Source organism: Delphinapterus leucas, chromosome 19, assembly GCF_059928025.1.
Source record: "Delphinapterus leucas isolate spDelLeu-1000000601 "Yukka" chromosome 19, BTC_Dleu_Yukka2, whole genome shotgun sequence".
NCBI classification, from domain to species: Eukaryota; Metazoa; Chordata; class Mammalia; order Artiodactyla; family Monodontidae; genus Delphinapterus; species Delphinapterus leucas.
In genome coordinates this window covers 54466177-54491263 of record NC_143147.1, presented here as the reverse complement: position 1 = coordinate 54491263, position 25087 = coordinate 54466177, and the positions used below count along the sequence as shown (strand labels likewise).

Below are 25087 nucleotides of genomic sequence, written 5' to 3'. Positions count from 1 at the left end.
TCTAATTATTTGATAAGCAATTTTATATTACCTAAAATATGTGTTATACATTTAATCCAATTTTATGGAAAAATATATTTCTACATACATATGGAGATACCTATACCACACACATTTGTCCTTTTCCAAAGGGGATGGTATTTTCTACATCTTTTTAAGATGGTGAGGCAAACAGTACTTCAAATCTCTGTCCAGATAGCTTAAACTATTTGTTTATTCATTTTAATTTGCTTATTCTTATTTTTAGTCTAAATGAAAGTCCTCTCTTTCAGATACCTTCTTGAAACAAAAGATTTTCTTACCTGCTTGTACTTGGTGACTGGGGGATTACTAAGACTACCTTCCTGCTCATTTCTGAGTATTGTCTGAACTATTCCTGACACTATGAATGCTATTTGGATGCTTCTTAAGGTAAGATGTGTTTTGTTTTTTTTTAATTAAAGGCCTCATATTATTTCTTTTTCTTTACCATTGAGGATTTTCTAGTTCTTGAATTTGCAGTTCTTCAACCCTCTTACCCGACATTCCTTTCCCCTCAAAAAAACTGTTGTGTTTGCTTCCTAGGACTGATTAGTTACTTCTTACTTTGTGTTGCTACTGTTCTTAGTTATTGGTGTTAAAATATTAATGAAGTTCTCAAATTAATTTCCATGAAAATGATGTGTTTATTTTTTAACTTTAAATTATGACAACCCACATAGTTGTAAAATTCTGTTCCAATCTCAGTAGGATGGATTGGTATTTCAGACAGCCAGGTCCACTTTCAAACAGGTACTTTAGTGTCATAGGTGCTGGGGTGTGTCCCACTCTTGCAAATCTGTAGCTGATTCATGTGTTACAAAACATGTGTCACTAGCCATTTATTTACTCTGAAACTTCATTTAGTATGTTAGAACATTCTAGGACCTGTTAGTTTATGTGTATATCTCTGTTGGAGAGTTCTCCTGCTATTCCCTGGTCGTTTGCATGCGAATTGACACCATTTTTCTCAACAGGTAGCACTCTGTGCCATGTTTCCTCTCACAAGATGTGCCTCTTTGGGGGCAGTGTGGGCAGATGATCTTTACATGAAAAAGCTCTCAGTGATGTGGTGGCTCTCCAGTCTCTTGGCTACTTCAAGTTCTTGTACATATATGTCTCCATTAGGACTAAGCAGAGGACAAAGCTTCAGATACACGTAGGGAGGAAAATGGGAGGAAGGATGGGGAAGGATAAGGAGTGATGGAAGCCCCCCACCAGCTTCCTGGGGTGGCACAGGTTGCTTCCTTCAGAGCTAAACACTAGTGCAGTTAAGATTGTTGTCTGGTAATCTGTCCTGTGGAATTCCAAATTAATGCAGTGAATAAATCAGATATTAATGCAGTCTGTGTAAACTAAATATTTGGATTGTGGGAAATCTTTAGGTAAATGTAGACTGAGTTCTCATCTTCATTTATGTTCCAGCTGCTATTGTTGGATGAGGAGTGCTTATATTAGTATAAAGGAAGCCAGAGAAACACAGTTTTTCTAGCCAGTCTCCCTGTAGAGTTGGAGGGAAACCCAGCCAGAAGTCCTGAACCTGTAGGAACTGGAGGACCTTGTACAAGAATATTTCTCTTTGGTACTGAGTGTTTAGTGCCACGACCTGGCGGCATTTGTTCTCTTTAGGAAGCAGGCAAGGGGATATCCACAGGTTCTAGTTCCGTAGAAACCCAAGGAACTGGGGATCAATATATTAGATTTTCATTTTACAGTTTTAACTAATGGATTAGATACATAGAGGGCTGCTTTTTAAGATCTATATATCTATATAGATATAGATATCTATATATCTATATATGACATTTTACCTCTAAATCTCTGAACCTGGGCAAGTTCTACACTAACCCTTGAAGTTGCACCAAAGCCCTCTGGAATGACAGGAATACAGAGTGAAGTCAGTACTCCATACTGTGTGTTACCACCTGTTAACTACTTAAGAATTTAGTTATGTGACTGCCTTAATTTCACCCTTTGATCAATGGAAGACCTCTTCTGAGTCTAAACAAATTTTTTATTTGCTAACATTTTCCTCCTCCTTTTATGACTTAAAAAAAAACCTTAAAAACTGTAGTGTTTGATCTGGGCAGGGGAAAAAGGCACTTTTTTGGGGGGGATGGGAAAAGGATAGCATTGAATTTGCAGGATGGAAAATAAGAGAGAGGGAACCTTTTTCTCTTTTTCATTTGTGAATACCTTTAAAATGTTTCTGAGATGTGTTTTCAGATTGCAACTGCTTATTTTTAAATAAAAAAAGTTAGGCTAATTAAAATGTATACTTTGGAGACAAAATATTTATTTTCTATAGTTCTTACACTTCGTTTCTGATTATCTTATTTCAGAATGAACTCTAGCTCTATAAGGCATTACTTAAACGTTAGACCTCAGTATGTGCTTATTTCTTTTCCCAGGCTTATAGAAAATAGTGCCAATACTCACCCTTTTCAAGAATCAAAGTACAAAAAGAAACATAAATAACAAAGGAAAAATAACTCCAAACAAAAACTCCTCAATTTAAGGCACTCTTTTTAAAAAAAAGAAAAAAAGAAAAAGTTATTTATTTCGGTTGCGCCGGGTCCTAGTTGCGGCCCTCGGACTCTTAGTTGCGGCATGCATGCAGGATCTAGTTCCCCGACCAGGGATCGAACCTGGGCCCCCTGCGTTGGGAGTGAGGAGTCTTATCCACTGGACCAGCAGGGAAGTCCCTAAGGCACTCTTGTTAATTAGTTCCCATGGAGTTATTTACCCCTTTCTCTATATCAGGGGTCTGCAGCTTTTTTATTGCTAGCCATGACTAAGCATTATCAGTGATGTTTGGTGTTTTTATGTACAGTTGTCGGGGTTAGGGTATGTGTGAGATGGGGGAAGAACAGGGAGGAGGAGGAGGAGAATTGGGCGAGTTGGAGAAAAGATCAAAGTGAAGATGAGATGGAGAGAAGAGATACAAGGTCTTTGGTGTGTGATATGGTGCCACCATCAGTTGTCTCAGGTAGCTCTCAGGGACTGCTGGTTGCCTGTGTGCTAGTGCCTTGTGTGCTAGACTGAACTATGATGAAAGCAAGTAAAAAGTATTCTTGACAAACAAAAGGACATAATTAAAATATGATTCAATAGGATATGGAAAGATCTCAAAGATAAATGGTTAGGCGATAAAAGCAAGATGCAAAGTGTGTATGATATGTTACCCTTTGTGTTTTTCGAAAAAAAAGAAGGGAGAAAAGAAAATTTGCCTTGTTGTGTATGCATAAAAAAACACTTCAGAAGAATAAACAAGAAAATGGTGACATCAGTTACCTGTTAAGTCTAGAAACTGGGCAGGTAGAGGACAGAGTGGGAAGGAGACTTATCGCTGTATTGTATTTTTTTCAAACTTTCCGATGTTTGTATCAAAATCAAAAAATATAAAAAAATTTTTAAAAACTTTCAGTCCTTACATCTTTTCTTCTTCTGTGTCTGGAAGTCAGAGAAATGTCAAGGGGCCACAAATGAGAGGGCAGATAGCTCTTGAACAGTGGTTGAAGGGATGCATATACAAAGGGTACTGTAATCTAGGGCACATTTTCTCCTGGGATCTTGAAGAATTTCAAATTTATAGGTTTATATTTCTAGTATTGAATTGCAAGGTCAGGCATTAAAAACTTTCACTTGCTCTTAAAGTGTTAGTAAAAAAAAGATTTTCATTGTTTATTCCCTCCAGTTGGCAATTAGATACACTATCACATTCTTGGTTATGTGATGTGGGGCAATTTTAAGAAATTTTAAAATCTCTCGGAGGTTCAGGGTCCTCCTTTGTACTGGAAATGAAATTAACATTTACTTCAGAGGATCTTTGTGTATATTATATCTGCAATTTGGCTTAGTGAATTACTACTGTTATTAAAATAATTACTAAACATAATTATATGTTTAGTAATTATTATAGCTAGTGGTCATAGTGGGGGGCTCTGCCTGATGTTGCGCAAGTGTCTCATCCTTTTAGAGGCTTGGTGTCCTCATCTGTGGAAAGTGTATAATTGTAGTACCTAGATCCTAGGGTAGATTTTGTAAGGACTAAATGAGTTTGTTGATGCGAAATGCCTAGAATAACACTTGGTGTGTGCTCGGTAAACACAAGCTGCTAATTTTCTTCATGACATCTGTTTGCTAGGGCTGCCATAACAAAGTTCCACAAACTAAGTGGCTTAAACAACAGAAATGTATCGTCTCTCAGTTTTGGAGGCTAGAAGTCTGAGGGCAGGGGCATGCTCCATCTGAAGGTGCTGGGGCAGGATCTCTTCCAGGTCTCTCCTCTAGCATCTGGTAGGTCCTTGGCTTGTGGCAGCATAACTCCAGTCTGTACACAGAGTTCTCTCTGTGTATGTGTCTTTTTTGTTCAAAAATTCTCCTTTTTAAAAGGACAGCAGTCATACAGGATTAGGTCCCATCCTAATGAGCTCATTTTAACTTGATTACCTCTGTAAAGACTTTCTCCAACTAAGGTCACATTCTGAGGCACTAGGGGTTAGGAGTACAAAATATCTTCTTCGTGGGGGACAAAATTCAACCCATGACAACATCCATTAGCCTCGTCAGCCCTGTAGACTGATGTCACTCATCATGGGTAGCAGACCGTCAACACCTACACATAGGAAATGAAAATTTTGGTGCAAATTGGTCACATGATTTAAAGAAGTAGATTATTTCTTTAGGTGTCTCATACATTTGTCTTTTTAATTTTTTTAATTAATTTTTATTGAAGTATAGTTGATTTACAATGTTGTGTTAGTTTCTGGTGTACAGCAAAGTGATATATAACTGAATCACTTTTCTTTTTCTTTTTTTTTTTTTGGGGGTACGCGGGCCTCTCACTGTTGCGGCCTCTCCCATTGTGGAGCACAGGCTCCGGACGCGTAGGCCCAGTGGCCACGGCTCATGGGCCCAGCCGCTCCGCGGCACGTGGGATCCTCCCGGACCGGGGCACGAACCCGCATCCCCTGCATCGGCAGGCGGACTACCAACCACTGCGCCACCAGGGAAGCCCCTGAATCACTTTTTCAGATGCTTTTGCATTATTGTTTATTACAAGATATTGACTATCGTTCCCTGTGCTATACAGTAGGACCTTGTTTATCTCATTTGTCTTTAATATATAGATTTTGTTATTGAAGCTTTAGATTTATATAAAATTGAAACTTTAGAAGGTGGTAATATTCTTTTTCTTTTAGCTATCAGTAAAATTCTGATTTGAAAAATTAGGGTCAAGATTACAGTCTGTTCTCCATGTCTCATCCTTTGTGGAAATTGATGAAACCTTGGGATTTCCTTACTGTGTAAGAATTAAGCCCAGGTATCTCTCTCGAGGGGTTTGGGAGCTAAGGATACTCAGTAATGTGGAATTAACACCTTCTCTGTGTGAATAAAGAGATGTTTTATGTTCAATTAGATGCCATACTTGAAGAAGCCGGCATGGTTATACTCCAGCATTTAGCTTCTTTGGGGGATTGACAGTATGGGTCATTCAAGAAATAGCAGGACCTTGAGGAAGTTCCTTCTCTGGCCTGACTGATTTGGCCCGCCCTCTGCCTCCATTCCCCTCCTATTTGCCTTTAGGGTAAAGTTCAACCTTTTTGATGGAGCTTATAGACTCCTGATAATCTGGCTGCTGCTGACCTTTCTGTTTTGTTTTAAAATCTTACCTTTCTCAACTGGCCTGTATGTACCTTTGTTTGATGGTTTCCTCTCCTGAAACTAGTGTTACAACTTCAAAAGTTTACTTAGGTGAAAATTTTTCTAAAAGGTATTACATGCTTTTCTGCCTCTTTAAGAAAGCACTCTGGGGAGTTCCCTGGTGGTCCAGTGGTTAGGATTCCTCGTTGTCACTGCAGAGGGCCTGGGTTCGATCCCTGGGTGGGGAACTAAGATCCCACAAGCCACGCGGCCAAATTAAAAAAAAAAAAAAGTGCTCTGAACAAAATTTCATTTTTTAGTAATGATTCAAAATTACGGAAGCTCTACACTATGCCCACCACTTATTGTACTGTGCTGAAGTGTAGTGTGCCTTTGGAGGCCGTAAAGTAAACTGTGTTCATGGAGTAGCGTGCACGTATTGCATACTCTCGGGCGAGTCTTCATTTTCTTTAGTCTGTGATTATCTACTTTCCTGATCTCCTACCTTAGTATCTGGCTGTTACTGGCCTTGTTCCAGCCTCCAGAAACTCTCCCCTCTATTTTAATGCCTTCTTTCTGTGGTAGGTTAGGATATCAGCAAACTAAGCTTATATAAACTATTTGCCAACGAAGAGTAAATAGATCTTTAACGATGGCTGGAGGGACTTTTCTATGGATAAGATAACGTGAAGATGACAGCTTTTTGACAGTCTGATGCAAAATGATGTGGTTTTGCCTGTGTGCATGTTATGGAGAGGAAGGGTCCATTGCTTTCATCCGATTTTTACAGTGGTCTGGGACTGCTTTAGATAAATATGTGTTATGAAATTGCTTTGTTAGTTGTCATCAGAGGCTAGTTCCCAAATTCCTTCTCCTGTCTCCCTATCCTGAAGTGAAGGAGTTCATGATATTGGATAACTGTTTGGACTGTGGGCCGAGAGGCCATTTGACTAGGCCAGAGAGAGTGCTGACCAGGCTGAGGCAGAGTTGGGGAGAGAAGTCAAGCCATGAGCGGGAGAGCAGCTCTGGGCATTGTTGTCTGGTTTGCTCCAGAGGACAGTGGGAGTAGCCATAGTAAGTTCTGGAAGCTCAGAGCATATTCACGTACTTGACTTGAAGAAATGGAAAAATATTATCTTTTAAAAAAATTATCTTTCTATTCTGAACAGTCTAGTGATTTTAGTTTTTGCTAGATTTTTTTCTTGCTTAGAAATCATCTTGTGAAATGTTTGCATCCTAGATCATAATTTAATGAGACAGCTAGATAAGAGTGAAAACAGGAGTAAAAGAATGAAATAAAGAATATAAATTAATGTTACAATTCTAAAAGCATCTTAAAAAAATTATTTATTTATTTGGTTGCACCGGGTCTTAGCTGCTGCAGGCGGGCTCCTTAGGTACGGCAGGCGGGCTCCTTAGTTGCGGCTTGTGGGTTCCTTAGTTGTGGCTTGCCAGCTCCTTGTTTGTGGCACACGGGCTCCTTAGTTGTGGCATGCACGTGGGATCTAGTTCCCTGACCAGGGATCGAACCTGGGCCCCCCCCTACATTGGGAGCGCAGAGTCTTATCTACTGTGCCACCAGGGAAGTTCCTTTAAAAGCATCTGACTGTGGGGGCTTCTTCAGAAGTGGAACATCTGCCTTGCTTACAAAGAAAACCTCTTTCCCCCAGTGACTTTGCCTCTTCGGTCATAGAGCACAGAGCCTGTCAGGGAAGGGACTCTTCTTGGGCCCAACACTGTCCCTGTATTTGTTTCTTCTTATACTAGGCCACCTCTCTGGTCTCTTGAGCTGTTTTCTTCCTCCATGTAGGGACCTCTGGCTGTCATTTGTACCTTTTCCCAACCCATTTTCACCCTCCCATTCCCTGTTGGCTCTTGTCCCTCAGCTTATAAACACACTCAAGTCTCTCACTTTATGAACGCAAAACCCTTGAACTGCGACCACTGGTCCCTTTGCCAATGAAGTATTTGTGTAGCTTCTTCCTATGTGTTCCACTGTACCTGCCCTTACAGAGTCATCCCTTTCTGCACTTATCTTCTGAGGCCTCCTTGTGGTCTTTGACGCCGTGGACCGTTCTCCCCGGCTGTGGTGGTAGTGGTCCCTCCTGGCTTCCTGTCGTCATTTCTGAAAGGCACTGTAGAGTTGTGATACAGAACATGGACTCTGCAGTGAGTCTCCTAGATTCAGATTTCAGCTCTGCACTTACTGTGTGCCTCTCTGTGCCTCAGTTACCTCACCTGAAAAATGAGAAAAATAATATTAAAAATAATGGCACTTAACATTACAGGACTGTCGTGAGGAGGAAATGAATTAATACATGAAAAGCATATAGATGAGTGCCTGGCACACAGTACAGTACAGATGATCTGAGTGCTGGCTCTTTCCGGCATCGCTGTCATCTCTGGCTGTTCTTTCTCAGTTTTCTTTGCAGACATTTTTTCTCTTTCAGTCAGTGTTTGCCTTGCCTTGGCCTTCTCTCCTCCCAGCCTATGTAGTTCCTGAGTAACATCTTAGATAAGTTTGTGTCTCACGCTGTATGAGTCCCACATCCATATACTGATGATCTGCAAATGTGTTTTTCCCAGCGCTAAATGGTCTCCTCATATGATCATATGTTTCCTCCCCATGGCTTACCTGGCTTTCGAGGTGAAGTTCAAACACTTGCCAAGCACACAGGCCCTTGGCCCAGATCACTTCCTCTGCTCCTTCCTGAGCTGTCTGCGCTCAGCAGCGTTAAGCTGCTGTTTGTAGTTCCTTCTGTACACCTTGTTGCTCCTTTGCCCCTGGGCCTTCACACAAGCAGTTGCCACTGTTTAAAGTGACCTCCTGCCCTGTTCTAGAAACATACTTTTCCTAGTTCTTTAATAACAGTGAGGTGTAGTAACAGCAGTAACTAACGTGGAGAGCTTCCTACGTACCCAGGCTTTGCCTTTGTGTGTGCATCCCTAGCACTTCTGTTGTACAGTGATTGCAGGTTTGCTTCTCCACGCAGCTAGTCTCCAAGTTCTTTTAGAGTAGGGGCTGTGTCCTGTCTTTCATCATCACTGCTTGCAAAGTGATGACATGTAGTAAATGTGTGTTGAATGAATGAATGGTCTGAGCACTGCACTGCCCAACCTGTGAAGTGCATCTTTAAGAGGGTATCAGTGGGAAAGCTGAGTTAGTTACATCCATTCGCCAATCCTGGCCTTACCCTTTGGAACTATAGGACCCAATCTGTTTAGTGTGAGCAGCTTTGTAGCTTTGGAATAAGGGTTACAAAGAGGGTTTTGTTTTTAAAACGTTCATTGAATGATGAAGGGTGCATAGGTGTTTTTGTTGTCTTATTTTTGCTTTTAAAAAAGAGAACCAGTGTGCTGACAACCAGGGTCATCTGGCAACTAGAATGTTTTTACATTGTTGGAATAAAGTATAGGGACTTCCCTGGTGGTCCAGTGGTTAGGACTTGGGCACTTTCATTGCTGTGGCCCTGGGTTCAATCCCTGGTCAGGGAACTAAGATACTGAAAGTACCCACGTGGTGCGGCCATAAAAAAAAATAACAGTAATAAAAATATAGAGAAATGAATTTTATGCTTGTAATGTTCCATCCAGGTAGTAATTTGGCAGTGAACTGATTATAATTTAAACATTTTTTGTGACACTAATCATTAAACATTAGTGATCAGGTGTCCCCTTTCTCCTTTCCCATCACAGCTCTGTTAAATATGGGTTTAGACACATAATGTTTTATCTTTTATCACCGTGTATAAATTGCGTTCGTAGCAACAGCCCAGAAAATGGCAAGCTTTTAAGTGTAGTCTACGTGGTACTTTAATCTAGGTCTTGACCATGGTAGTAATTTTTTGGCCAGCAGGGGGAGCCGAAGTCACTGATATGTGACTCCATCTTAGCTGGTTTTCAGTTTGTCAAGGCCCAAAGAAAGTAAAAATGTCTTACTGACAAAGGTCATGATCAGAGTTCACAAAGAAGAAACACAAATGACCAAGAAGCATATAAGAAACATTTTTATTCTGATAAGTAATCAAAGGAATTCAGATTAAAATGATATACTACTTTTTTTTAACCTATCAAATTGGCAATTGAACTGTATGGTCAAAGGTAGCGAGGGGGCAGTCTCTAAAACTGCTAGTGGAAGTGTGCATTGGGCCCAATTTTTCTGGAAGGTATTTTGGCAACATATATCAAAAAACCTTAAACTGTCTTTTAACTAAGTGATTCCACTTCTAGGAATTTATCTTAAGGGGGAAAATATAGAGATATATAGAAAGATTTGTGAACAAAGATATTCATTGTAGCATTATTTATACAAGTGAGAATTGGGAATAAACTTGAATGAGCAGTGAGATTAATGGGTAAATTATGGAGTATTTAAGGGTGAATTATTATACAGCCATAAAACTTTTTTTTTTTTTTTTTTTTTGCTGTACGTGGGCCTCTCACTGTTGTGGCCTCTCCCGTTGTGGAGCACGGGCTCCGGACGCGCAGGCTCAGCGGCCATGGCTCACGGGCCTAGCCGCTCCGCGGCATGTGGGATCTTCCCGGACCGGGGCACAAACCCTTGTCCCCTGCATCGGCAGGCGGACTCTTAACCACTGCGCCACCAGGGAAGCCCATAAAACTATTTTTAAAGAACTTTTAATGTCTTAGAATGTTGAGTATATGATAAATGAAAAATTCAGGATATAGAGATATATAAGGATTCTAAATATATAAAAGATAAAGAAGGTACACACACACACACACACACATATATAAAACACACATGGAACAATGCAAGAATTAGGGGCGCTGACCTCTGTGCAGTAGAAAATCCACATATAACTTTACAGTAGGCCCTTTGTATCTGCAGTTCCACATCCAGGGATTCAATTGAGCATTGCGTAGTATGTATTGATTGGAAAAAATCTGAGTATAAGTGGACCAGTTCAAACCTGTGTTGTTCAAGGGTCAACTGTACATACATAAATAAAGGACTAAAAAGAACTATAGGGCTTCCCTGGTGGCGCAGTGGTTAAGAATCCGCCTGCCAATGCAGGGGACATGGGTTCGAGCCCTGGTCCAGGAGGATCCCATATGCCGCGGAGCAACTAAGCCCATGCGCCATAACTACTGACCAGTGCTCTAGAGCCTGCGAGCCACAACTATTGAGCCCGCGAGCCTAGAGCCCGTGCTCTGCAACAAGAGAGACCACTGCTCCCCGCAACTAGAGAAAACCTGCGCGCAGCAACAAAGACCCAATGCAGCCAAAAATAAAGGAAAATAAAAATAAATAAATTTTAAAAATTATAATAAAAATAAAAAGAACTATACCAGCAAGCCTTACTGAGTCTGTTAGGGGGCTGTCAGCCAATTGTCATGTCTCAGTTGGCACCAAGGAATGTTTTGATGTCAGGCAATTATCTTATAAGCTGTTAACCTCAGAAACTTAAGGCTTCACCTCAGATGTCACTTCTATCCTGTAGGAGCCCAGAATGGACTTAATATACATAAATTTGTATACTTCTTGAGTATTCTTAACCCTAAATACTGCTTGGTGATAACACATTCTACAACTTTCTTTTTATCTTTTGTGGAAAAAAAGATCTACCTTTTCAAGTTTAAAAGCTTAAGGTATTGTACCAAGATTTGGTGAATAAATTAGTATTTACCATATTGATACATTTTCTGATTTTGATCATAGTGCCCCTTGGCTTTCATGTTTCTCAGTTGAAGATGATTGATTTTAAAATGTAATCTCCAGTGACATCTCCTTCAGCCTCTTAGTTGTTCCATTTACGTATACTTCTCTGGATCTTTGTCAGCATTGCTTTGCCTTTCTGGATTTACGGTAACCAATCATAACTGCATTTCAGATATAGCTAAAATTATGATTTGTTAGAAGGATAGGAAAATATGTTCTGTTTACAGTCTTTTCCTTGTTGGCAGTAGAATTTGCAATCCCTCCCCGCTTTGCATACAAAAATCACATTGTCTTTAGGTAACATTCTGTAATTATTCAAAAATTTCTTTTTTAACTCGAAGGCATGCATCCTTTAGGTACAACTTAGATTTTTTTTCCTGTAAATGCTTTACTTTTCATTTTTCCATGCTGCATGCTGTTAATACCTGCTGTTTTCGTGCCTGCAGTACTTTAGGCGCTTGTATCTCAGCGGGCTCTTAGAGATAATTCAGAGTAAGAATCACCCTTTCATTTAGGTCTGGTCTGGTGCTTAGAAAGCTTGACCTTATGTTAGTTGAAATGTGTCCCTCTGCAGTTTCCACTTTGGGCCTAATTTTGTCTACACGGGAACTGCCTGGAGCGGCTCTAGTTTCTCTTCGGCTGGACAGCCCTGCAGGTATTTAGATACCTTTCATGCTTGCAGAGTATTCTCCAAACTGAAAATACATCCTAGTTTTTGCAAATGTTTCTCATTTGATATACTTAAAATTTTTTTCCACCTCTCAGTTCCCTTATTTTTCCAACTTAGTGCAATATTTCACTGTCAGGAAGCTCATCATTCCATCTGCAAGATGGGGAATCTCTGTATACCTTTCATATAATTTATGAAAATGTTAAATATAGCATTTCTAAAACATTGCCTAAGATCAGTCGTCTGCTTATACTTCCCGGGGAAGTACCTCAGCGTCCGTCCACCCATAGTTTTCTATGCGTCATGTCCTGTGTAAACCTGCCCCCTTTGCGCAGTACACGGTGTGTCAGCCTCATAAACCACACCCCATCCACGGGAAGGAGTCTCAACTCTGTGGCCACTCAGGCTTTTTAAAAATAACCTTTTATTTAGACTCTTATCAAGACTTTTATAAAAGCCTAAATAAGTTATATACTTTCTCCTCAGAGAATTTGGGTAGACTGGTGTGGTGTGATTTCTTCTTTAAGAAGCCATGTTTGTCTTTTCCTCAGAAGGTTATTTATGCTGATATGTCTTCTGATCTCATCCTCTAGTAGAGGCTTGCCAGTTTGACCGATTTGAAGCTCACAGCCAGAGCCTTTCTCTTGAATAGATGGAAGTTATATTGATGGCATGTTTTTGTTCATTTTTGTTCAGCAAATATTTATTGAGTGCCAAAATATGCCAGGAGTTGAGCAAGGGGCTGGGTAAATGTTGTTGATAAAGGAAAGAGATCTGGATTCCGTCCTCTTATGTCTTATTGGAGGTCACTTCTCTCAGATGACTGTCAGTAGGTTCTTCCTTGCAATTTTATAATTTTATAAATAAATTCTTCTAAAATGCGAGTACTTTGGGACTTCATGACTACCTAGCATCTGATATATTAGTTTGGAAGCATCTTGTTTGTTTAATGATGAATTTGATTCACTGTCAGTGATTCATATGCTTTCAAGTAGAAATAGATTTCTTCCTCATATCTTCTTCAGTAAGTATTGAAGCAAATTACAGTTAGGCCTGTCAGTTGTCTTGCTCTTAATCACTGTTTATACCCTGTTTATCAAGTGCTCCATCCAGTCTTTATTCAACATCTGGCTTTTTATATATTTAAACCACCTCTCTGTGGCTTTGCATTTTCTTGCAAGGTTTATTTATTTATCATATATATATATATATAAAATTAATTAATTAATTAATTAATTAATTTATGGCTGTGTTGGGTCTTCGTTTCTGTGCGAGGGCTTTCTCTAGTTGTGGCAAGCGGGGGCCCCTCTTCATCGTGGTGCGTGGGCCTCTCACTATCTCGGCCTCTCTTGTTGCGGAGCACAGGCTCCAGACGCGCAGGCTCAGTAGTTGTGGCTTACGGGCCCAGTTGCTCCGCGGCATGTGGCATCTTCCCAGACCAGGGCTTGAACCCGTGTCCCCTGCATTGGCAGGCAGATTCTCACCACTGCGCCACCAGGGAAGCCTTATTTATTATATTTTTAAAAATATTTATTTATTTATTTTATTTAGGCTGCGCTGCGTCTTAGTTGTGGGATCTTTTAGTTGTGGCGCACGGACTCTTTGGTTGCAGCATGCAAACTCGTAGTTGCAGCATGCATGCGGGATCTAGTTCCCTGACCGGGGTTGAAACCTGGGCCCCCTGCATTGGGAGCTCAGAGTCTTACCCACTGGACCACCAGGGAAGTCCCTCTTGCAAGGCTTTAATTGTTGTTTTGCCTACAGAGGCCTTAGTTCTCCTGATCTGCTATAATTTATGGTATTTTATTGCTTTTCCTCATTTTTATTGTCTATTTTGAGAAAAGTTATTTTCCTTCTCCTCTCCCCGCCCCTACTCTCCTCCGCTCCCCCCACACTACTTAAATTTAAACATTTTGTTAGAGCATCTGACTTTTTTGCTTTCTTACAGTCAAGTATTTTTAAAGTCCATCTCTATGCTTTGTATTACACGTTTGCCTTTTAAACATAACTTTAGTTTTATCTAGCCAAAGTCTAGATCTTCCTTCTAAAATTGGGTAACCATATAATACATTTTTAGTTTTTCCTGACTTTACAGAATATTGGTTAAGTGTGTTTCTTATCTCTATTACTAGTGAGTCACATATGTCAGTTTCTGATTATAATTTAGAACCAAGTTCTGTTATATGTGTATGTCTTAGTAGGTTCTAATTATTTTTTTTTTGAGAAAGCATTTATTGTGTTATTTAAATTTTTATATCAGTTCCCTTCAAAGGAGTTTTGTAGTGTTGAACACACAGATTCTTGAACCACACATCATTGTTACTATTGTAGTTTTCAGGTTTCTGAATCATTGAGCTTTAGAGTTGAAAAGAAACCTTGGTTTAAGTTAGTCAGGCTGTTTTGTTTTCTACATGAGGAAACTGAGAGCAGTGAAGTCATTTGCCCTAAGTCACATCGCTGCTTGGTGGTAGAACTAGAACTTGAATGCCAGTCTAGCATTAATCACATCAATCTGTTGATTGCTAGGGGATATTTCATCTGCTAATCACATCTATATTGATTGGACCATGAAACAAAAATAAATTGTTGATTTATAGGGGCAAAAATAAAATGATCAGTCTGGCTCGGAAATGAGTTGACTGATCAGCATATTCTTTCCTGTTCAGCACATGCTTTTCCTCTCAGATCCTGTATTTGTGAACCAGGGCAGTTTTCTTTATACTCCAGGTAGAACTGGGAATGACAAAGCCAAGTTTTTTCTCTTTGAACTACCCTTTTACAGAAGCCTTGCCAACCATCTGTTATGATATTCTTTGGGCAGAGTATAGTATTGCTACTTTTGTTTAAGCTTTTAAAATAATAATACATTCCAATCCTATCTCACTGAAGATAACTCTTCCAGGAATAGGATTTTGTGTTCTTTAAACTCTTCACTGGCTTACTGATGTCCTAGTTTGTATCATTCCTATAGATGACTGATTTTATCTATGACATGTTGTATCTTCCTCATTTCATTCTTACATAAAGTAATTTAGAATAATTTACTTGAGTAAGTTGAATAACTTGAGTTTGACGAGGACCTAACTTTTGCTTATATATACTGCTGGCAATGAGGTTGCAAGTGTAACATGGAAGCATATTAGTGCTCTGAGGTAATCTCTCAAGTGGAAATAAATTGCAGAATTACGGCTTGTCTTCTGATATTTTTACAAGTAGTTTAACATTTTTTTTGCACAGTGAAGTTTAGAAATTAAGTATTATTTTGGCTTCATCTTTTTTTTTTACAGCTTTACTGATACTCATTTCACATATCATAAAATTTACCCGTTTGAAACATACCATTTCTTTTTAGTGTATTCACAGAGTTGTGCATCCATCACCACAAACTAATTTTAGAACATTTTCAACACCCCCAAAAGAAACCCTATATCTATTAGTAGTCACTCTCTATTTCCTTTTGTCCCCTAGCCCCTGGCAGCCACTAATCTAGTTTCTGTCTCTATGATTTGTCCTTGCTGGACATTTCATATAAATGGAATCATACAGTATGAGCTGTTTTGTGACTAGCTTCTTTCACTTAGCATGTTTTCAAGGTTCATCTGCGTTGTATCATATATCAGCTTTTCATTCCTTTTATGGCCGAGTAATATTCCATTGTATGGATATACCCCATTGTGAGGGTTCCAGTTTCTCCACATCCTGTCAACACTTGTAATTGTTTATCATTTTGATTATAGCCATGCTAGTGGGTGTGAAGGGGTATCTCATTGTGGTTTTTTCTTTTTCATTGCGGTTTTGAATTCATTTTTCTGATAGCAAATGATGATGGGCTCTTTTCATATGCTTATTAGCCATTTGTGTGTCTTCAGAGAAATGTCTATTTCTGTCACATTATTTGCCATTTTTAAACTCCATTGTCTTTTTATTGTTGAGTCCTAAGAGTTCTTTATATATTCTGGATACAAGTCCCTTGTCACACATGAATTTTAAATATTTTCTCTCATTTCATGGGCTGTTTTCACTTTCTTGATGGGGTCCTTTTTTTTTAAAATTCATTAATTTATTTATTTTCGGTTGCGTTGGGTCTTTGTTACTGTGCATGGGCTTTCTCTACTTGTGGCGAGCAGGGGCTACTCTTTGTTGTGGTGCACAGACTTCTCATCGTGGTGGCTTCTCTTGTTGTGGAGCACGGGGCTCTAGGCTCGTGGGCTTCAGTAGTTGTGGCATGCAGGCTCAGTAGTTGTGGCTTGTGGGCTTAGCTGCTCTGTGGCATGTGGGATCTTCCTGGACCAGGGCTTGAACCTGTGTACCCTGCATTAGCAGGGGGATTCTTAACCACTGCGCCACCAGGAAAGTCCCTTGATGGGGTCCTTTAATGCACAAAATTTTATAATTTTGACGAAGTTCAGTCTACTTATTTTTTCTTGTCATTTGTGCTTTTGGTACCATGTCTAAAAACCATTGTGTAACCCAAGATAATGAAGATTTATTCTTGTTTTCTTCTAGGAATTTTATGGTTTTAACTGTTATATTTAAGTCTATGATACATTTTGAGTTAATTTTTGTGTATGGTGTGAGATAGGGGTCCAACTTTATTCTACTGCATGTGAATATCCAGTTGCCCCAGGACCTTTTGCTGAAAAGACTATCCAACCCCACTCCTACCTCACTTGCCTCCCATTGAATTGTCTTGGCGCCCTTGTCAAAAGTCAATTGACTGTGAATGTGAGTGTTTGTTTCTGGACTCTTAAACTATATTCCATTGATTTATATGTCTATCCTTATGCCAGTACCACACTGTTTTGATTTCTATAGCCTTGAATTAAGTTTTGAAATCAGGAAGTGTGAGTCCTTCAACTTTGCTCTTCCTTTTCAAGATTGTTTTGGATATTCTGGAATTGAATTAATATGTAGATCAATTTAGGAAGTATTGCCATCTTAACAAAGTTACATCTTCTGATCCATGAACATGGGATGCCTTTCCACTTAATTAGGACTTCTTTAACTTCTTGTGACAATTTCTGCAGTTTTCAAATCATAAGGTTTATATTTTCTTTGTTAAATTTATTTCTAAGTATTTTATTCTTTTTGATGCTATTATAAATGGAGTTTTCTTAATTTCATTTCAGATTGTTTGTTGCTATTGTATCAAAATACAATTGGTATTTATTTGTATAGTGATCTTGAATTCTGTAACATTGATGGATATGTTTATTAGCTCTAATAGTTTATTTGTGGGTTCCTTAGGATTTTTTATATACAGGATTATGTCATGTACAAATTGTAGTAGTTTTACTTGTTCCTTTGTAACCTGAAAGCTTTTAATTTCTTTTTTTTTTTTTTTTTTTGCCTAATTGTCCTGGCTAGAATCTCTAGTACAGTATTTCTTTAAAAATTTTATTTATTCATTTATGTTTGGCTGCATTGGGTCTTCAGTGGGCTTTTCTCTAGTTGCAGAGAGTGGGGGCTACTCTTTGTTGCAGTGTGTGGGCTTCTCATTGCAGTGGCTTCTCTTGCTGCAGAGCATGGGCTCTAGGCGCACGGGCTTCCATAGTTGTGGCACACACGGGCTCAGTAGTTGTGGCTTGCAGCCTCTACAGCACAGGCTCAGTAGTTGTGGAGCATGGGCTTAGTTCCTTTGTAGCATGTGGGATCTTCCCGGACCAGGGCTCAAACCCGTGTCTCCTGCATTGACAGGCAGATTCTTAACCACTGTGCCACCAGGGAAGCCCTCAAGTACAATGCTGAATAGGAGTGTTGAGAGCAGACATCCTTGTTTTGTTCCTGGTTTTAAGGAGAAAGTATTCAGTCTTTCTCCATTAAGTATGATGTTAGCTGTGGGTTTTTCATAGATGCCTTTTCTCAGGTTAAGAAAGTTTCCTTCAATTCCTGTGTGTTTTTATCATGAAAGGGTATTGGATTTTGTCAAATGCTTTTTTTGTATCAATTGAGATGATCATGTGTTTTGTTATTTTTTGGGTTTTTTTTGCGCGGTATGTGGGCCTCTCACTGTTGTGGTCTCTCCCGTTGCGGAGCATAGGCTCCGGATGCGCAGGCTCAGTGGCCATGGCTCACGGACCCAGCCGCTCTGTGGCATGTGGGATCTTCCCGGACTGGGACACAAACCCTTGTCCCCTGCATCGGCAGGCGAACTCTCAACCACTGCGCCACCAGGGGAGCCCGATCATGTGGTTTTTATTCCTTATTAATGTGATGTATTACATTAATTGACTTTCAGATATTAAACCAACCTTGAATTCCTTGAATTAATCACACTTAGCAAAGGTGTACAATCCTTCTTATGTTGATGGATTCACTTGCTGGTGTTTTGTTGAGGATTTTTTACATCTATATCCATAAACGATACTGGTCAGTAGTTTTCTTGTGCTGTCTTTGTCTGGTTTTGGTGTCTGAGTAATAACAGCTTTATCAAATGAGTTGAGATGTATTCTCACTTCATCTTGAAATAATTTTGGTTTAATTTTGGACATTCATTTAGCAATATTAAATTCTAATTGCCTAATTACTGAATGAAGATAATAGTTAATACAACTAATGTTTAAGAAATTATGAGTTATTAAATTTGTGGCAATCACAAGAAATCTAGAAGCCTTCCCACGGGGCAAGAGCAAATATTTGAGAATGAAAGAAAGATGTACGGCTTCCCTGGTGGCGCAGTGGTTAAGAATCTGCCTGCCAATGCAGGGGACATGGGTTCGAGCCCTGGTCCGGGAAGATCCCACATGCCGCGGAGCAACTAAGCCCGTGTGCCACAACTACTGGGCCCATGTGCCACAGCTGCTGAAGCCCACACTTTCTAGAGCCCGTGCTCTGCAACAAGAGAAGCCACCTCAATGAGAAGCCTGTGCACTGCAACAAAGAGTAGCTCCCGCTCGCCACAACTAGAGAAAGCCTGTGTGCAGCAACGAAGACACAATGCAGCCAAAATAAATAAATAAATAAAATTAAAAAAAAAAAGAAAGAAAGATGTAGAATTAAATACAATTGGACTAGGTCACAAATTTTCCTTTTCTTGACCTTTTCCCTATCTTGAGGCATTCAGGGTAGAGGTACCAAGTCTGGCACTTGAGATCCTTGTCTCCTACTTGGTTCCCTTAACCTCTTCTCTTAGTTTTATTTTTGAGGTACTTGTTTTGTTACCTCATTCTAGTTATGCCATAAATAACACCTAATTTTAGCATTCTTAGGGTGGTCTACAAAAGCTTCCCAAAAGGGCCAGAAGAGAGTTGAATTGGAAGCATGAAGCACTAAAATTTTGCTGATTGTTCTCTTACTACTTCTTGGCTTTGAATTACTGTTTAAAATATCAGTGAATAGAAAGGATTTTTTTTTTTTTTTTGGCTACCACGTAGTTTATGATGGTGAGTTAGCATTTTTTTCCAGGGGTACTATAGTGTTTAGCATCCAGTAGACACTCAGTAAATGTTTATGAATGATTGGGAATTAATGATAGGGCTTTAAGGGGATATCTAGTTTTATTGAAAAATCAAAGAAAGTCATTCAAGGCAGGAATACAAATATTACTGTTGTCATGTTATAAAAATTCAATGCCCTAGCCTAAATGTTAACAGCAAGATCACATTTTGACATTGCCATCATAGAAATTCTAGGACGTGTGAGTAGGTTTTCTCCTCCTCTACACAGAAGGATTTTTTTCTTCTTTATACCATAAAAGATATAGTTTCATCAGGCTATTTGTTGTTGCTGTTGTTCTATTAGTTGAAGCTAGAGCCAGATCATTTGAGACAATTTTGTTAGATAAATTTGTTTCTAAATTTGATTGTGAGAATTTGGAATATGGCTGAAAATACTGAATATTATGTTCTATTATTTTTTTCAGTCTAATTCAGAAATGAAAAAAGATTGCTGTTAAGAAAATTATATATGATTTCGTAGTAAATGAGTGACAGAGATAAGACAGGGGCTTTAGCATTTCCTGAATTCCAGTCATGTTCTCTCAGTAGCTTATGGTCTCATTTATAATATTGTACCCACAACAGTTTTTACATCAGGTGTTTTCAGGTTTCATCATCTGTATAAAGGGACTACACGTTCAGGGTTTTTGGGCATGCATATTTATCTACAATTGCTTCTCCTAAAGTACTGTCGAGATCTGGGGTTGTCCAAAGCAGCTTGTCACAAAAAGAGCATTTCTCTGAAGACTCCTTCTCTATCTTGAAAAAATGAGAATTTTGCATGTTGTTCTGTAATATATTTGTGTTTAACAAAGTGTATCTGATTTTACTATAATCTTTGATTAAATCGACACTCCAGCAAGATGTCTCCTGTCTATTGAGTGGCTTCAGTTACTTCCTAGTCCATAGCTGTATGCTGCACACTACATGAGAACCCAGTTCAGGAATCCAGGAATCAGTGGATTTAAAAAGCAATGTCCTTTACAAGAATGGTGTGCCTCTCTATTGGAGGGAACAGGTGTGATGTGCTATCTCCATAATCCCTAGGTTCACTATGCCATCAGAGCAAGATTTTAGAAGTTGCATCTTAACTTTGGACTCAGCAACTCCCTTAAAAATTTTTTTTAAAATGCCTTTTGCCTTGTGCACTTGTTGCCTCCTTTTCTCTGTGAACATTTTTTCCCCTTCTGACTATCAGGCCCTCCACAACTTGTGTGCTCACAGCTGCCTTGAAGTTCTCCATGTTTACATTTATGTATCATTTGGAAAAGAAGCCAGGCAGTTTCTTGGTAAATTTGGGGCATGTTCTGACATTTATTATCTGATACAGTGTTTAGGTCTTATGCAGATCCTTTCATCTGACATTGCCTTATCTGCAAAATCAGTATATTAAAATACTCCTGTTATGTTTGGTCAATTAACTTTTTCGGTTAATTCTAATTATTGGAGAATTTTAAAACGTTCTATACTAAAGTTCAAAGCATTAGAATTTATTAAAACCCACCTAAATAATCAGTTTATTTAATCAGTAGTTTTTTGTATGTTTGTTTAATTTAACTCCTTGAGAAACTTTATTAAAATATTCATGTAAAGTTCTGGTTAAACTGCGTGTATTAGAAGTCAGTGCTTGTGTACCTACTTTGAAATCTGGGACTGCAGAGGAGAAAACCATCAATCTTGGATGTTAAGTCTTAACATAGCTGATGGCCTGGGAGAACCTGACTTGTTTCTTTAAGTGATACAGTTGTATTCAGTTGAATTTTAGTACTGTCTTCTTAAATATCCCCCAATAAATTATTTCTAGATTGAGGAGTGCTTTCAGGGTTAATCTGTAACTTTAGTTACTGTTCTCAGTACTGACACGGTTAAATCATGAGTCTGCCTAAAGATTAGTTTTTCTTCTCAATGAGTTATTGGATCACTTCTATGGTGAGATGGTAAGATAGTACCTTTCTCTAAATTCCAGAGCCTATATATCTTTAGTATGAGGAAGAAAATTATCTTGTTTTTGGGTGGGATTGAAACTAAGGAATACCATGCATTCTTATCATACTTTGTCATTGAAAAGTTTTTCAAATGCCTTAAGTTGTTTAATCTTACTGCAAGTTTGTCGCTATTGGACTGAATACATAAGAATATATGATATTGTGAATTAGTTGAGACCTCCATTTAGTGAAAAAAATCTTGATCTTTGTGCTTTATTGTAAACAATGTGAGGTGCTTTATTGTAATCAATGTGAGAATTTTCTCTTACTTACCTTTGGCCAAATCTTGATACTGGTGAAACTGAATTGGTAGTATTGTTCAGGTTTAATACCTTTGTCATGTTTGCACTTCTTACTCTCCAGGTGAGTAGCATGTTTCTGTTGGGAGGCTCTAACTCTGGAAGGCAGGTGATACAGTGGGGAAAGTGAGAATTGGAGACTGACACCTGGATTCCAGCATGTGTTCCAGCTTTGGCTTTGGCCAGTCTCCTAACTATTTTCTCTTGGCTTCATTTTTTTTTTTTTTTTAACAAATGGAATGCCTTCACTTTTATTAATTAATTAATTTATTTTTGCTGTGTTGGGTCTTCGTTTCTGTGCGAGGGCTTTCTCTAGCTGTGGCAAGCAGGGGCCACTCTTCATCGTGGTGCGCGGGCCTCTCACCATCGCGGCCCCTCTCTTTGCGGAGCACAGGCTCCAGACGCGCAGGCTCAGCAGTTGTGGCTCACGGGCCCAGTTGCTCCGCGGCATGTGGGATCCTCCCAGACCAGGGCTCAAACCCGTGTCCCCTGCATTGGCAGGCAGATGCTCAACCACTGCGCCACCAGGGAAGCCCTGGCTTCATTTTCCTGATAATAAAATCTGGAGGTTTATATTAGATGGCCTTCCATATTCCTTCTAATATCCAAAATTCTTTTATTTAAATTTCCCAATTTTGGTTCAGTTTATCCTGGCTTTCTACTTCACATTTAGCTGGCTGAATATTAACATGAGAGCATGCACCAATTTCAGTTTAAAAATGTTTCTTCCATGATATAATTTTAATATTGTCTTATATAGATTGATGTGTTCATTTCTGTGATATCTGGACTAGGTCCCTGGGATGCAATGGCAAATAACAAAAACTGGGTCCCTGTCCTTTTGAAACTAAATGGTTTAGGCTTTAGGACTTTCTCTCCTGAGTTACTTTAATAATTGCTTTTTTTTTTTTTTTTTTAAGTACAACATAGAATAATCCCTTGTCCTTTTGAGATTGGTTCGGACATATGAAATACTGAATTTGTGTTAGAATATTCTGCTTAGGAATTTCTGGGTTGTTAGACGATATATGGTGAAGAAGTTAAAGAGTGCCTTTTTGGAGTGTGTTTATCATATAGATCAGGGTAATAAATCAGAAAAGTTGGAATAATCATAGTTCCTGCTTTTAAGAGCTTTGAGGCTGGCTTTAGGAGGCAAGATTGGTATATGAAAACAACCTCAGAGGAATTGCAGAGAGCATTTAACCAAGAGCAGGGTAATACAGTACCAATTATCCACATTATTGTTATTATTACTGTTTTCTTTTTCTTTCGTTCCTATTCTATTATTTATCCGGCTTGCAGAATCTTAGTTCCCCAACCAGGGGTTGAACCCGGGCCCATGGCAGTGAAAGTGCCAAGTACTAACCACTGGACTGCCAGGGAATTCTCTTATTACTGTTTTCTTGAAGGAAAAATAAATTAGAGGTGGATTGGGGGAGAGGAATGAACAAGGATTGGTGGTGAGGAGGGATGGTCCTCTTTTTCAGGGCAGAAAGAACACATAGATAAAGACATGAATGGGTACAGAGTTGTGTATATGAGGAAAGGACTGGTCTATAGGTTATATAAAATATGACAATATAAATTATCCATAAAGTATTTTAGAGTATACAAATACTCTAAAATATGAGAAAATAATCAGTATGTTTTTGACTTCAGGTATAGGAAACCTAATTCAAATTGGCTTAAACAATAAAGAAGTGTTTGTTGTTACCTTGGTCTCATGTAGCTGGAAGTCCAGAAGTCTTGCAGATGTCAGGATTGTTTGATATAATCATTTAATGCTGTCACCAAGGACCAAGGTACTTGCTAGTTCTCCATTCTGCCCTTTTTGATGTTGGTGGCATCTTCAGGCTTGCTGTAAGGTGACTGTAGCAGTGTGAAGTGTCATGTTCAGCATTACCTGAAAAGGGACTGTTTCTTCCTCATCTCATCTTTAGGACTGAAGAATCTTTTCTCTCTTGGAGGCCTTCCAGTGGGCTTCCACTCGTGTCACGTTGGCCAGGATTACATTTCATGCCCATTCCCAACCAATCATTGGCAAAGAGAATGGGCTGAAACTAATCTACTAGGATAGAGTGGATATCGGAGGACAGTCAATCACAGTGACTATTCCAAGAATGATTTGGAAAATGAGTAGTATGCGTTTTTTTAAAAAAATAAATTTATTTATTTATTTAGGCTTCATTGGGTCTTTGTTGCTGTGTGTGGGCTTTCTCTAGTTGTGGCGAGTGGGGCCTACTCTCAGTTGCAGTGCGCGGGCTTCTCATTGCGGTGGCTTCTCTTGTTGCGGAGCATGGGCTCTAGGCGCACGGGCTTCAGTAGTTGTGGCATGCGAGCTTCAGCAGTCGTGGCACGCGGGCTCTAGAGTGCAGGCTCAGGAGTTGTGGCACACGGGCTTTGTTGCTCAGCGGCATGTGGGATCTTCCCACTGCGCCACCAGGGAAGCCCGTGTGTGTGTGTGTGTGTGTGTGTGTGTGTGTGTGTGTGTAATCAGCCTTGACATCCACTGTGTTTTGGGGGGAGATTTTAAGAAAATGTATTTGTCTAAGATTTTTGTGTCTGTAGTAGCGCTCACCTTTGAGTGTCCTTACTTGGAAAAATTGGTGTCTGAGCAGAAAGACATCTGATTCGAGATAACAATGTAAAAGAAATTGATTTAAGTGCCATAAACACTGTGAACTCCCTACTCTTGGGCTAAGCAATGAGAAAAGGGGAAAGTGGGGATTTACTTTTACCCAAAATGCATGTTTAAAAATGAGCATTTCCACCTTTCTTAATCATTTGAAAAGAATGTATTTTATAACCTTGGTTATTTGGGGGCCTAATTAAATCTGACACTTGAGTTTTAAGAATCGAAGCAGTAGTAAAATTAATTATTTTGTGGTGAGTGTCTTTGAACATAATATTTAAGTATACACTGCAAAGGGCTATGCCTTATTTGGTATTTTCATTCTGCTCATTTGGATTTCAGAATCCTCACATTAGGGCTCTAGTTCGCCATCTGTTGGTTTTAGAATTGTGTTCAACACTTTCTGCTATATTTTGTGGAATAACTATTTATATGGAGATGTGTGTATACATTTTTCAATCAACTAACCCCCCCCCCAGGATTATAATTTAAAAAGCCAAGACTAGGATCTCTTTTGGATGTGTATACAAATATGTATACATATTTTTTTTTTATTCTTGTGTAATTTGACCCTGTGACATTCTTTTGATATTTGAGAACCATGACTATGATTGAGTGTGATTTTAAGGGTACAAATGGAAATATAGGTGTAGATGCTGTAGGAGCTAGTGAGTTAAAATTTGTGGGAGGACAAGCTGTTGGGCTGTTTTTTGGCCTA

At 39.2% G+C, this 25087-nt stretch overlaps 2 protein-coding genes across 9 annotated transcripts in view; both read left to right on the top strand.

Moving 5' to 3' along the window:
- Window positions 1–24227, top strand: part of CDC27 (cell division cycle 27) — a 104456-nt gene extending 80229 nt beyond the window's left edge. For all 6 annotated transcript variants that reach the window (XM_022589062.3, XM_022589060.3, XM_089901375.1 and 3 more), the window contains one exon: window positions 273–24227. The gene's annotated coding sequence lies outside the window, so the exon portion shown is untranslated. The remainder of the gene's footprint in view (window positions 1–272) is intronic.
- KANSL1 (KAT8 regulatory NSL complex subunit 1) overlaps window positions 298–25087 on the top strand; it is a 171742-nt gene continuing 146952 nt past the window's right edge. For all 3 annotated transcript variants that reach the window (XM_089901371.1, XM_089901373.1, XM_022589041.3), the window contains exon 1: window positions 298–411. The gene's annotated coding sequence lies outside the window, so the exon portion shown is untranslated. The remainder of the gene's footprint in view (window positions 412–25087) is intronic.